This window comes from Rhodnius prolixus, unplaced genomic scaffold (assembly GCF_049639745.1).
Source record: "Rhodnius prolixus isolate KJV_2025 unplaced genomic scaffold, Rpr scaffold_7, whole genome shotgun sequence".
In the NCBI taxonomy this organism is placed as follows: domain Eukaryota; kingdom Metazoa; phylum Arthropoda; class Insecta; order Hemiptera; family Reduviidae; genus Rhodnius; species Rhodnius prolixus.
This window is the reverse complement of record NW_027411582.1, coordinates 32,421,466-32,434,669: the sequence shown is the minus strand read 5'-3', so window position 1 is coordinate 32,434,669 and position 13,204 is coordinate 32,421,466. Positions and strand designations below refer to the sequence as shown.

General features: G+C 34.1%; 1 protein-coding gene across 5 annotated transcripts in view; it reads right to left on the bottom strand.

Moving 5' to 3' along the window:
- Positions 1 to 12,488, bottom strand: part of tn (tripartite motif containing protein thin) — a 61,174-nt gene extending 48,686 nt beyond the window's left edge. For 3 of the 5 annotated variants that reach the window (XM_074114965.1, XM_074114968.1, XM_074114969.1), the window contains exons 1-2: positions 12,332 to 12,488; positions 4,897 to 5,018 (exon numbers count right to left, since the gene is read on the bottom strand). The gene's annotated coding sequence lies outside the window, so the exon portion shown is untranslated. The remainder of the gene's footprint in view (positions 1 to 4,896; positions 5,019 to 12,331) is intronic. The other 2 variants (XM_074114970.1, XM_074114971.1) reach the window with 1 other exon arrangement.
- Between the last annotated feature and the right edge of the window lie 716 nt (positions 12,489 to 13,204).

The following is a 13,204-nucleotide window of genomic DNA, read 5'->3' as shown; positions in this document are numbered from 1 at the left end:
CATCATCAACTGCTACGCAAAATTTCCTGCTAGTCAAATAGCTTTTGACAAAGTAAATTAAGTATTTAGGGAAGCCATTCTGGATCATTTTATAGATTAGACCATCATGCCAAACACAATCGAAAGCCTTCTCAACATCGATCAATGCCATTCCTGTGTGCTTGTTCACATTAAATCCGTCCGCAATGATGTCCGTGACTCTTGCTAGCTGCGCAGTAGTGGAGTGAAAAGATCTAAATCCGTATTGCACTTGAGATAGTAAATTATTACTTTCAATAAATGCATTTAGTCTCTTTAGTACAACACGTTCAACGACTTTACTAAGGCAGGGTAATAAAGAGATTGGTCGATAACTACTGGGTAGAGAGTGATCTTTTCCAGGCTTGGGGAAGACAATCACTTTTGCAGTTTTCCAAATTTCTGGAAAATATCCAAACATTAAAATATAGTTAATTAGCTTAGTCAAGTGAATTAAACACTTGCGAGATATATTTTTAATCATTCGTGACTGAATACCGTCTACACCAGGAGCCTTGTTATTTTTTAATTTGGAAATAATATTTCTGATTTCTTTCGGAGAAGTTAATTTGCAGGTGTCGTGCTTTACATTTGGAATAAGAAACTGTTTGTTCGTAGATATTACACTACGGGTGAACGAAGGAACGCCTAGATCTGCGTTCCTGATGTGAACATTCTGAAAGAAGTCGGCCAACGTCGAAGCTTTATGGTGAGAACTAAAGGCATAGCTGTTTAGAGAGGTGGTCTGAGGATTGTTATTTAAAGAGAGTGGCGGTATGTTAGGCGTTCCTTTGCGGACTCCTTTAACAATTCTGTAAAGTTTGTTATCATGGGTAGTTAGCTGCGAAAGAAAGTTGTTCCAGCTAGCGTTTCTGTGCAGTTGCAAAAGTCTTGATATCAAGGATATAAGTTTATTTAGCGTTCTCTTAATCCAGGAGTGACGGTACTTAGAAAACGCCTTTTTGATAATATTTTTAATTTTTATACATAGCAGGATTAGAGGCGGCAATTCTTCAGATTTACTCCTTGATTTTTTAAGCGGAATTGAATCCAATGCAGCCGTTAATAGTATGGTTTGGAGGTTGGTCGCTAATGTGTCAATATCGTGATAGTTAGTTATGATTGGATTAATATCTAATTTTTCGTCCACCAAGGACCTAAAATTTTTCCAATCAGCAGCTTTGAAGTTGAAAGCTTTCTTCGATTGAAATTCATTTACTTTGTTCGTTAAATTAAAAATGACAGGGTTATGGTCAGAAGAGAGAGCACTATGAGAGGTTGTTGTAATACTAAAATTACAGTTTTTTATTAGAGCGAAGTCAAGCACACTAGGACGGGCATTTGATCGATCAGGAAAGTAGGTAGGCTTGTCAGGTGCTAAAATTCCAATACCGAATTTAAAGGAGAATTCAAGCAGAGATTTACCACTTCTGTTATTAGTGAAGCAATTCCAAGCAGCATGTTTACAATTTAAATCACCCACCAATATTACATGCTTGTGCAAATCAAAAAGCGCGCGCAAATCTCTACAGTCAAGTCTGAGAGATGGTGACAGATATGCCGACAGTATTAGGAGCTCTATATTTTCAAACTCTACCATGACACCTACAGCTATTAATGATTTCAATGGAGGAAGTAATATAGGAAAATGTTTAATATTTTTTTTAATTAATAAAGCCACTCCCCTACCTGTGTCATTTCTATAAGTTGAGTAGCCATTAGATTTCAGTTTATGTTTACCTTTTAATAGGGTTTCACAAAGTGCAATAATGTCGATATTGTACTTTTGAATATAATGAGATAATTCTAGGAACTTGTTAATAACGGATCTAGCGTTCCAGCTCATTATTTTAACTAAGGGCATCATATTAAATTAAATATAAAATCTGCTAGAATGCTGACTTTACTTAAGGTATCGGGTGCTTGTTTTAGCCTTTCTAAACAATTTTTAAGACCTGAGAGGATATTTAGAAGATTGAAAGAAGAGAAGAAAGATTTAATTTCATGCAATAATTGTATGATTGAAAAATCAGAAGCATTGTTATCTGAGGCTAGGCTTTTCCAAGCAGTAGCAGAAGTATGGGAGAGATTGTTGGACCTCCCAGAAGGACCCCATGCTGAGTTAGTTGGTGCAGTAATATTAGAGAAACTTGATTTTGGTAGAGAAGGAAAGTCAGAAGCATTTAAAAGAAATGGAGGCTTAGAAGGTAACTTCCTTTCAGCAGTCATTGAAGGGCGAGCTTTAAGATGTTTCTGTAGTACAGGGCAACCCTGGTGATTAGCAGCGTGGCCGCCGTTACAGTTCACACAAACTGGAGGACTATCAGGAGTTGGACAATTTACCGTAAGATGAGTTCCGGCACATGTCAAACACTTGGGATTGCGATAGCAATTTTTGGCAATGTGATTAAAAGACTGACACTTGTAACACTGAGTAATTCCAGAAAAGTTTTTATATCGTTCCCAGTTGATGATACAACCGCATACCTTTTTGTAATTAATTATTTCATTAATATTCACTGAATTATCAAAGGTGACAATGAACAGTGGATACTTAGTAATTCGACCAGTCATTTCTTTTTTCGACATCTGCGTAATCTTAACAGGCGTAACATTTTTATCAGCCAGGTCTTGTTTAATTTCTTCACACGTGACGTTTGGTGGTATATTTCTAAGAACTAGCGTATGTTTTAGTTCATCTGCTAGTGTGTACGTGTGATACTCCAATTGGGCAGAAGTAACTTCTTGTATAATTTTTTTGTAGTCATCTTTACATTTAGCAAGAAAAATTAATCGGTTACCTCTACATTTGAGATCAAAATCTTGTTTACATGCAGATCTCAGGGCTTTTAAAGAGGCACTGTGATCTTTGATGTAACTGTACACCACTATTGGAGGAATCCGTTCAGGCTTTTTCACAGTAGACGCTCTAGATACAGGAGGAGGAGGAGAGTCCTCATCCATGCTTTCCAAATCCGACAGAGGTTCATAGCTATTATCAGTACTCACTGTAATTTCAAAACAGTTGTCTTCTTTCCTACGCTTTTTAGAATCAACCTGCGATTCAGCCATAGGTTTAGATTTAGCCGCATTATTAGGTAAAGTAGTATTACTGGACGAAATGCCACAAAGTGGCATTTTGCCTTAAAGCACTAATTAAATGTTAATTTGTTCAAAGATTTATTATCAAACACTAGTAACACAAATAAACTAAGTTTTTCAAATAAACACACATTAAACAACAAAAAAATAGATATTTTTTTAAAGTAAACAAAATTTTAGCTTTTGCTAGCCCAAAGGCAAACCAGCTGTTGACAGAAGCGTAAGAATGATTTTACACTAATGTATGGTAAATAGTTGTATATAGTAGAGGGATGTGTGAAGCGAATGTATTTATAAGCAAGAATGGGGAGTGAGTGATATTCTAGTGATAAGCACTTAAAGGATGCTGGCTGTATGGCGGAAGCCAATGCCAAAAAATAAGCAAAAAAAAAAAACCCCTAAAGATGAATGAAAGTCCAAAAAACCTGTTCAGGGATACCAATATCGTATAAGCATGCGTGCTACGAGCTATTATTAAATTGGACCAAAGTTTTTTTTTGTAAGATAAATGATGTAAATAAATGGTACAATAGATACATCAGCTAGGAGAGGAGTATTTAATAAACAGTTTTAACAGTTCTCCAGAACACATGTAATTTTTTACCCACTTACAAATGTGACGTCTATTTTTTTTGGATCGCACTTATTAGGATCTTTCATTATTGTTTATTGCTACACAAATATTGCAACATATTTGAACAGAAGCACACCAATCTTTGGAGAGACATCTCCAAAAGTCTATCAGGAGATTAGAAAACAAAAACTTTTACAGTCTCTTTTTTTTTTTTGTTTCTTTTTAAGCAGATATTTTGGTAGACTTTTTTGGTAAAAAAAATACAAGCGTAGATAGAACTATGAGGTTCTATAAAGAGAAGAGGAGATAGGTCAGTTTTGTAAATATAGCAGCCCTGGTCAGTAGGTGTTCCAACCAAATCAGAAATGACACAAAAGTTTACGTCATTACAATTGGTGTGAAACTGGTTTTGTTTGGGGCAAAAAAAAAAACACGTTATCGCCAGAAAACTGGTAAAAATGGTACAGCAACAAAAATAGCCTCTTTTTTTGGGGTTAAAAACTAAAATAACCAGATTTTTTTTTCGGTTTCAAAAAGTTTGAATAAAATATTTAATATTTTCGATTTTTAATAATCGTGAAACAAAGTTCTGATAAATCGAATTTAATAAAATTTAGTAAATTTTAGATCTAGACATCCCTGGACATCTGGGGGATTTCAGGATATGAGAAGGTGGAGTTTCACCCCCCCTCAAACTTTCATTGGCCCCAAAAAAACCTCCCAACATCTATGGGCAGAGAATTTTGAAAGGTCAAAAATTAAAGGATGGAAATTAGATGAGATGATAAATAAACGATGTTGAAGTCAGTTTTCAAAGTTATCGATAATGTCAGCAAGTACAGTCAAAACATAAGTGAAATCTCTTACACCAAACAGATAAAAAAAAAATCTATCTCTGATGATGGGTAGAAGTTTGAAAACCAGGCAGGGTTAAAATACACTTGGGAGTTTCAAGATAATATCCAACCTATACCATAGTATCCATCACTCAAGTATCTTTGCCAAAAAAAAAGTTGGATCCAATATTAAAAAAAAACAAACTACAAAATCCTCTCAAAAGCCTTGCCTTTTCGGAAGACAAGATGAAGAATTAAAGTGGAAACGCTAAGTAAAATAGTGCACCTGTTTCCTCATTTACCAAATTTTCAAACTCCATCGCAATTATTGCTAATCAATAATAAAACACTTAAATTTATACTCACTTCAAAGTGATTTGCGCCACAAAATTTGAGCGAACAAAAATTTTAAATCAGCCTCCTAGGGGCCCCCTCCTGGTAATTTTGAGGGGGCCCAGGCTTGTTACGCTTCCACTTGTCTCTTTATCCTAAAAACAAATTAAAGAAATTTAATAAAATTGTAGTTTAAAATAATTTTTAAAATTATAATAAAATTTTCGTAGGTATACTAACCAGCAACATAGCAATGTAAAGTGTTATTTCATACACAGGAGTTAAAGAGATAGTCTGTAGCGTTTTTTTTTGTTATAAGACAAGTAGTGTTATTTATTATAATGTTATTTAATAATTAATTTGAAATTTTTTCTCTAAAATTGTATAATTATTAATTGTAGAAGCGAGTGTATTGTTCTTTTTACACGTGAATTGTTATTATCTATAACTACATGAACCTAAAGATGTATTTATTATTATTGAAACCTCCTTAGAACAGTGATTCAAGAAATGGGCTACAAAGCTTAATGAAAATAAGTCGCAAAACATCACCTTCACTCTTCGGCGTATTACTCTTCCTCCAGTCTTCTATAACCTAACACCTCTACCAGTAATAAACGTTGCCCGCTACCTTGGGCTTTACTTAGACTCGAAGACTTTCTTGGAACCCCTACACTAGACTTAAAAGAACAGAACTAAACAGACGCTATCGACTTCTTAAAAGACTCTTAGACGATAGATCAAAACTTTATCTGGACAACAAAAGACTGATTTATACTTCTATTTTGAAACCCATCTGTGTCATATGGAACAGAGCTGTGGGGTTCAAACCAAACGCTCCAATCTCCAAAGGATTCAGTCCCTTCAATCTAAAATACTATCGTAAACGCTCCTTTTTATATCTCCAACCTGAATGTACACACTGACCTTAACATTCCTTTTGTCACACAAGCTGCTAAAACACGATACAGAAAACTTCATTTTAACCTGCAATCACATATAAATCCTCTAGCTAAAAATCTTTCTTCTAGAACTCTTCCTGATAACCCGACACGATGCGTTAAGAGACAGTGTGGCCTCGTGTTCTCCTCTCAAGTGAAGAGAGTGACTAACAGTCTAATGTTTTGGAGTGTTACCACTGGGTAACTTCTCCACTCATTTACTTTTACTGTCCACTGGTTTCATTGTTACTTATAGCGCTAACGCGCTAAATGTAACACAAATAAACGCAAAAAAAAAATTATTATTGAATATAATAGTCTATTAAAGTTATAATATCACATTATTTTGTGATAATTAATTTAAAAAATTTAAACATATTAATTGAGCACACATAGCAATAATACTCACGCATACATAGCACAAAACAATGATTAAATATTTTGGTATAATTCAAATCTGCATTTGAATACTGAATTGTAACAGACTGATAAAAGAGATGATTTCATTTTTTTGGGCGAAAAATATTTTGAGTAGCCCCAGCCTTGGGGCCCCTCCCCCCAAAAAAAGGCTGCACCACTGTCTGCACTAAGGTTTTATAAATGAAACGTACATCGAAAGAACAAATTGCGAATATGTGTAAAAATGCTATACAGGAAATAGGATTTTTTTATAATTTAGGGTTAATAAAAAAAGCTACTTTTATTTTTTGGAGAAATTGCAAAATGTATCAAACTGTTATTTGATAACAGTAAATTTTTTATAAAAAGTTATTTCTCAAATAATGCGTGAAAAACGCTGGAACAATCTCAAAGAATACAAAACAAACGATTAGAGACGGGAAAACAAAATTCCGACTAGATGTGTATGTAAAAGATAATTCAAAGTGCAGATAAGACTTGCTGTACTGAATAAGTTATCCAGCATCTCTCTTTCCCTTCTAAATTTCGTTGTTCAAAAGGAGGAAGTTGGTAAAGTTTCATTAAAAAATTGTTAACATCCTGTTTTACATTATTGTTTGCAGCAAATGTTTCAGAAAACCCACGGCCACCCTAAACAGAACAGTACAGGAAAGTTTGATTAAAATGTTTGTCAAAATATGGTCTAATCCGTATTAAAATGATCCGAATTAAAAAAAAACGATCTTTACATAATTTGTAAAATAAGTCCAATAAAGGGATCCGGCTTACAGGATATACTTCAACAATCCTGGTACTCTCATTTAGAAGATAATATTTTACCGCCTTGACAGCAACTAAGCTCCCTTCTTACTTCAGAATTCTCATGCAGTATGCGCACACATAGTATCTGCAAAGCTTGGTAATGTTTGGTAAATGCCTTAGGTTTACCAAGACAAACAGTAGTTTGCTAACCGCTTATCCACAAGAATGTAAACAAATCACTTCCGGCTACATAATTAACAGAGAAGCCAGGGAGGGATAACGAACAAGGAAGTCTAGATCGCATTTGGATTTAGCGTTTAAAAAACAACCATTCCTTGTATTGTAACAACCTCGTCTTAATAAATTATCGTACATTGTGGTAGCCAAATCTTATTTATAATATTATGTATTATACAAACAACGATCAAAGGATTGGAGATGTGCCGATTCTTTAAAATGAGTTCAACCATCAAATTTTGACCAGAGTGTTAGTTTAATTTTTGGTTAGTTTTAATTTGTATTATTTTTGCTTGCAATGCTCGTCTTGGGGTATTACCAAAATATAGCATAAATGAAATCAAGCATGCATGAATTTGAAGCATGAATACTTAGGCTGGATTCCGGTATTATCTGTTTAGAATATCATGAAAGACATGGTAGGGGGAAGGTTTTATAGGGGCATGGTGGGGATCCCTGATTTCGTCTCCCTTCTTTCATCCCAAAAAAGAGAATGTCTCCCTTTTTCCTTGTGAGCCATCCTCAGAACAGCTGAGGCGTAGAGATATTGGTCCTCAGCAAATGCTTATCTCCAACTCTAAGCAAGCTTCTCAAAGTATCCTTGCAAAGTTTACCAGGTATTGGAGGGATACCGTTTTAACCGGTTACAGACATCTCAAACTCCTGACTTCCGCCGTACTTTCCTAGAGAACCAGGGTGAATGGTGGATTTCATTACCTGCAGATGCTCTTCTAGAATGAGCTGTCTCATTAGTTTAAGGCACAATAAGATATCGCTATTTTGATCGTGGTGCAGTTAATCGCCCCTTAAAAAAAACTTGATGGTTTTTTTTTTTATGTAAACATAAAAAAGAATTCCAAGACTATGTAAATATTGCTGCATTATGCGTACAATATATGCATTTAAATTAGTAGATCTCAAAAGTAAATTGTTTCATAAAGTTTTTAGGCGTGGAGGCAGCATGAAATGCAGCGGGGGTGGTAAAAGGTTGCGGAACTTCCTTCCTTTTTTTTTTTTATTGACTCAAAAAACATAAGAGATCTCAAGATATTCCGTGGGATATGGGGACCCCTTTTTGACGATCTCAGTTTAAAAATCACAGAACTTAACAGATTCCTTTGATAGGTGTTTGCAGTGCAAGATGAAGTAAAAAAAAAAACTATTAATTAAAATAATCAATTATTGTTTATTGGTTAAAAATTAAAAGCAGTTAACCTATTAAAACTGAAAGAGTCGAGAAGAGAAATCTATTTATAAGGCTATTGGTGCCTAATCAGCTAATTTTAGATGAACTCCCCAATGCAGATCTTCAAACTGACTGACCCTATTAGATTGCAATTCGATATCGAAATAGTTTAATGAAAGAACCTTACAATTTAAGTAATAAATTCTATAGACAAATTTTCTCCTTTAAAAAGTAGTCTTACAACCAAAAACTTACAATTTATACCACCTAATGGGACTTCAGATTACTTTAATCGGAATAATTTAAACTGCCTTCATGAAAGTAAAAAATAAAAGTAAAGTAATTGCCTATTTTTTACAGGCAGGCTTCCTGTCCAACTACCAAATTAGGTGTCCTGGACGGAGGCAGCTAGCAAACTCTACTTTACTGTAAAGTTCTCATATTAACTGCATTAAATAAAGTCCAAGAACCAAACCAGGAATGTTAAGTTATGCAGGCGTCTCGCCTCTAACCGCTCGGTCAATGGAATTCAATTAACTGATTCCAGATTGGGTTATAAGAAATAAATGGAAGGCACTTCGATTATGAATCTCAGTAGGTTTCTTTTTCTTTTTTTTACTCCGAAGTAGCAGACAACAAGGAATAGCTGCAAGTGAAAGTTTTTGAAGAGATGAAAGAGTTTCAAGTGCATAATTAGAACGATGTAACTTCCCTAATATGCATTATTACGAGGGAAATTCAACCTTTAGGACATTCAAATCAATAATAGTCAACCTCATATGCACGCACAGTTTAGGAAGTTTCAATTGCCCCCCAAAGAGTAACCTAGAATAAATGGCCAAGGAAAATATACGAGAAGATAACCAGGAAAATGTAGAATCACCATCAGACGATTTGGTATGTTAAACAGTAAAACAAAAAAATAGTTATTTATTGAAAATTGAATTTTCACTCACTGAGACCAGGTTTTCCACCACACTAGAGGTAGCAATCTTTTTCACATGTTTCAATAATATAGTGGAAAAACTTTTAAATTCAGACTAAAAGGCTAAAGGCCGTTTGAAGGTTCGGTAGGTTAATTGCAATTTAGAATATCTGATTAAATTGTACTACAGAAGTACTACAAAATTTAAGAATCACATTAAAATTGCTAAGAATTCATGAAAATCTATTGTTTTGTAAATGATTTTTTTCATATTGATGTAATAAATGTACTTACAATATATACTTATTATGTTTCTGCAGCAATGTAGAGTAACCTTGCTGTTGATTAGTTACCACTATTAAACTAGTAAGTTTTAAGTAAGTTATCTACTAGTTTTTTTTAGCTAGTTATTAAATTTCAGGAGGAGCATGTTCCGAATAACTATTCAATTACTGTTCCGTGATGTTTGCCACAACATTGCGAAATTAGACCAATATCTAGGAAGGTTGCTCTTAGGTTATAGAACAGGTGTGCCTGAATCTTGTATTATATTTAAAGGTTATGATTAACTTATAATTTGAAATTTGAAATTGTATTTATTAATTAATACAGAATTTAACTTTTTATTGAATTTATATTTAAAAATGTAAAAAAATGAAAAGTTACGATATAAATTAAGCAATAGTGCGCAAAACTAAGACTTATTTTTTTATTACTAGTGATTAAAATATGAATTTACTTCACTAAGTCTAGTATAATAATGGGCCTATTGTTTAACGATAGGGGGAATAAAAATTAAAATATCAAGATACAGAGCATTCTTCAATAAGGCACAGATTGAAGGCGAGGCATTATCTAACAATTTTCCGGCCAGTGAAATAGATTTTTCAGTGGGAAAACAGTTCGTACAACTAAAGGAAAATATATAAGTATCAAATGCTTTTGTAAGCATAAAGTGCTTTAAAAGTTGGACGAATAATATAAGAATTAAGTTGGTTTGTATCCAGGATAAAGTAGATAAGAGAAATAAGATTAATAAGAAAAATATTTGGTTGTGAAAAACCTCCATGAATTAATAAAATTAAAATGCACAAGAATATCCGAACAAAATTATGTGTAATGCAACTGAAATGTTACATATTTTAGAAGATTAGTAGTTTTACAAAGTCCCCGTTGGGATCCTTAAAACAACTTTGATTGTGGTTCCCATTAGTGTCCCTGTTTTTATATTCAGTAAATAAGCAGTCTAGCATGGGATTCAAGGTGTTCTTGGTGGGACTTGGTGATGATAAGATAAGTGTTATGTGTGGGTTTCGCTAAAAAGCTAAGTGCTCGCAAGCCCCTAGTTTAGGGTTTGGAATTATAGGGATGGTTGCTAGGTTGAGAGGGTAACCTTACGAGTCAGTGATGTAGTCCATTTAAACCATCAGCTACCACCGCGAAATCCATTTTATCCGGTGAACTAGTGAAGGAAATATCTGGGTACAGCTAAATTGTGGTACAACAAAATATAAGATCCATCCAGTTGTCCCTATAGATTTCGTCAAGATTATTTGAATGAAATTGTCTTTGAAGTTATTAAAGTAAAAAAGTAAAGTAAAGTAATCGCCTATTTTTTCAGGCGGGGCTTAACGTCCAACTACCTAATTAGGTGCCGTGGACGGAGACGACTAGCAAACATTTTTTTTTTTTTTTTGTTTTCTTTTTTTGGCATTGGCTTTCGCCATACAGCCAGCATCGTCTAGGTGCTTATCACTAGAATATCACTCACTCTCCATTCTTACCTACAAATACATTCGCTTCACACATTCATCCCTCTACTATATACCGCTATTTACATAAACTACTGCTAATGGATGGAGCAGCACTCTGTGCTCCTGCCATCCTTCTCGCTTAACCAAAATTAAAATCACGTAATCCTTCTCTAAGCATTTTGTTCCATTCATTCTGATTCGGCTATAGCTTCTAAATACATTCATACTTTACTGTAAATTTCTTTTATTAACCATTAAAATAAAATCCAAGGCCTAAAGACCGGGAACCGAACCCAGTACCACAATACATATTAGCTTCGCAGGTCTCGCCTCTAACCGCTCGGCTACCGTGGCGCCCCTTTCAAGTTATTATACCCTAGGGGGTACGCTGAACTGCCCAAATAGTCGCCAACACGCACTCACTACTTCCTATCAGCATTGTTACATAGAAATCTTCGTGTTGTTGTTAGGCTGTGTTGCCCGTAGTGATGTAGGAAGTAGGTTTGTCCACTTCCCGCTATAGTAGTCATAATGGATCAAACTTGGGAATTTTCCTCACCCCAACTAATTGCTGGAAAAACTAGAGATTCTATTCTGAAGTTTTTAGCTGGAAATTTTTTTTTACGGAGGATGCTGATTAATGAGGTCGTTTAAATAGTTTTTAATACAAAAAAAAAAATTAGGGATTAAGTTATGGGAATTTAAAGTTAAAATTCCAAGATGTTTATCTTGGGTTTTTATTTTTATTTTTTTAAAAAAAATCAAATACTTTGCAGATGTTTTATAATAATAATAATTTACTAAAAGAGAATAGATCAAGGTTGATAAAAAAAGAGAATATAAGCAAGATTGTAGAAATGTGAATAGATTCACTGGGAATGTTTCACAAAGTTTGGCTCGGCTACAGAAGGCAGCGAGCCAGAATTGCTAAAGGTAGAAATATCAACGACATTGCGGGAAATTTCCTTCATATTCTTTTTTTTTTTTTTTAAATTTTATTTGAAAATTATTATTTTTAATTTCAATTGCATTTTCATTTTTCTGTAATAACAGTTAAAATGAACTCTTTTTTTATTAAATTTATTTTACGAAAGTAAAAGACACAAAGTGAATAATGTGTTTTTCTAATTATAGTTTATTTTTTAATTTATGTAAGAAAAAAAATACTGTTCAAGGAAAATTTTATTCAATTTAGTTTTCTCTAAATTTTTTCTTCTCACAAATGTATCTTGAAAAAATGATTTACAAAAGAAGGAACACTTACTTGAAGAAACTGGTGTACACTAAATCCCTTTAAAAATAAAATTAAACTATTCCTAAGTGTGCACACGCTTCTACAGACCTGAAGGTAGTGTGTGCTCCCAGTCTAGGGATACCAGGAGAGTCCCCTCCACAGAGGAGAGTCTCCGCTAGCCTAACGGAAGGAACTTTGCCAGCCCAAATACGTATACACATACAAACAACGTGTGAATATATATATATATACATGGCAAATTTTTTTTAAACTTAACCCTCTCCGTTCACAATTCTAGAGGTAGCCAGCCACCTCCAGGTGGACCAACACTTAGCAGTGGTGGCATGAAATATATAATATCAGGTGTACCGGATGATATATACCGTAGCGAAAGAATAATTTTACTAAAAATGATTTACAAAATCTATTTATAACCGGTATATTGGATGAACACGGATCTGTTTCTAATTAAATCCACAAAGTTAATTGTCCATTGTTCCTTTAATAGAAAGATTATTCCGTAATCTGGATGTTTGCGCTAATGGAAATGGAGGCGATGGAGTTCATATCCCCAAGTCATCTGATTGGGTCGCACCAGTTTTTTTTTTTTTTGTCACTATAAGACTAAGGACTAGTAGTGGTGATGATGACCAAAAAGAAATGGTTGGACAACCATGAGCTTTGTAAAAGAAGGCCTATTAGAACTACAATGCAGCGGGCATTATAAGCTTCCTTAGCAACAGTTATACTTTATAGCCTTAGATACTAGATCTAGTCTGCTCTGATCTAAGAAAAAATGCTCTCTGTACAATTAGAATTGAGTGTCAACGTCAAAGACAGCTAGATATTACGGGACTTTCCGTTAGAAAACGTAAATTTTCTGTTGATAAGTTCGACTATCCA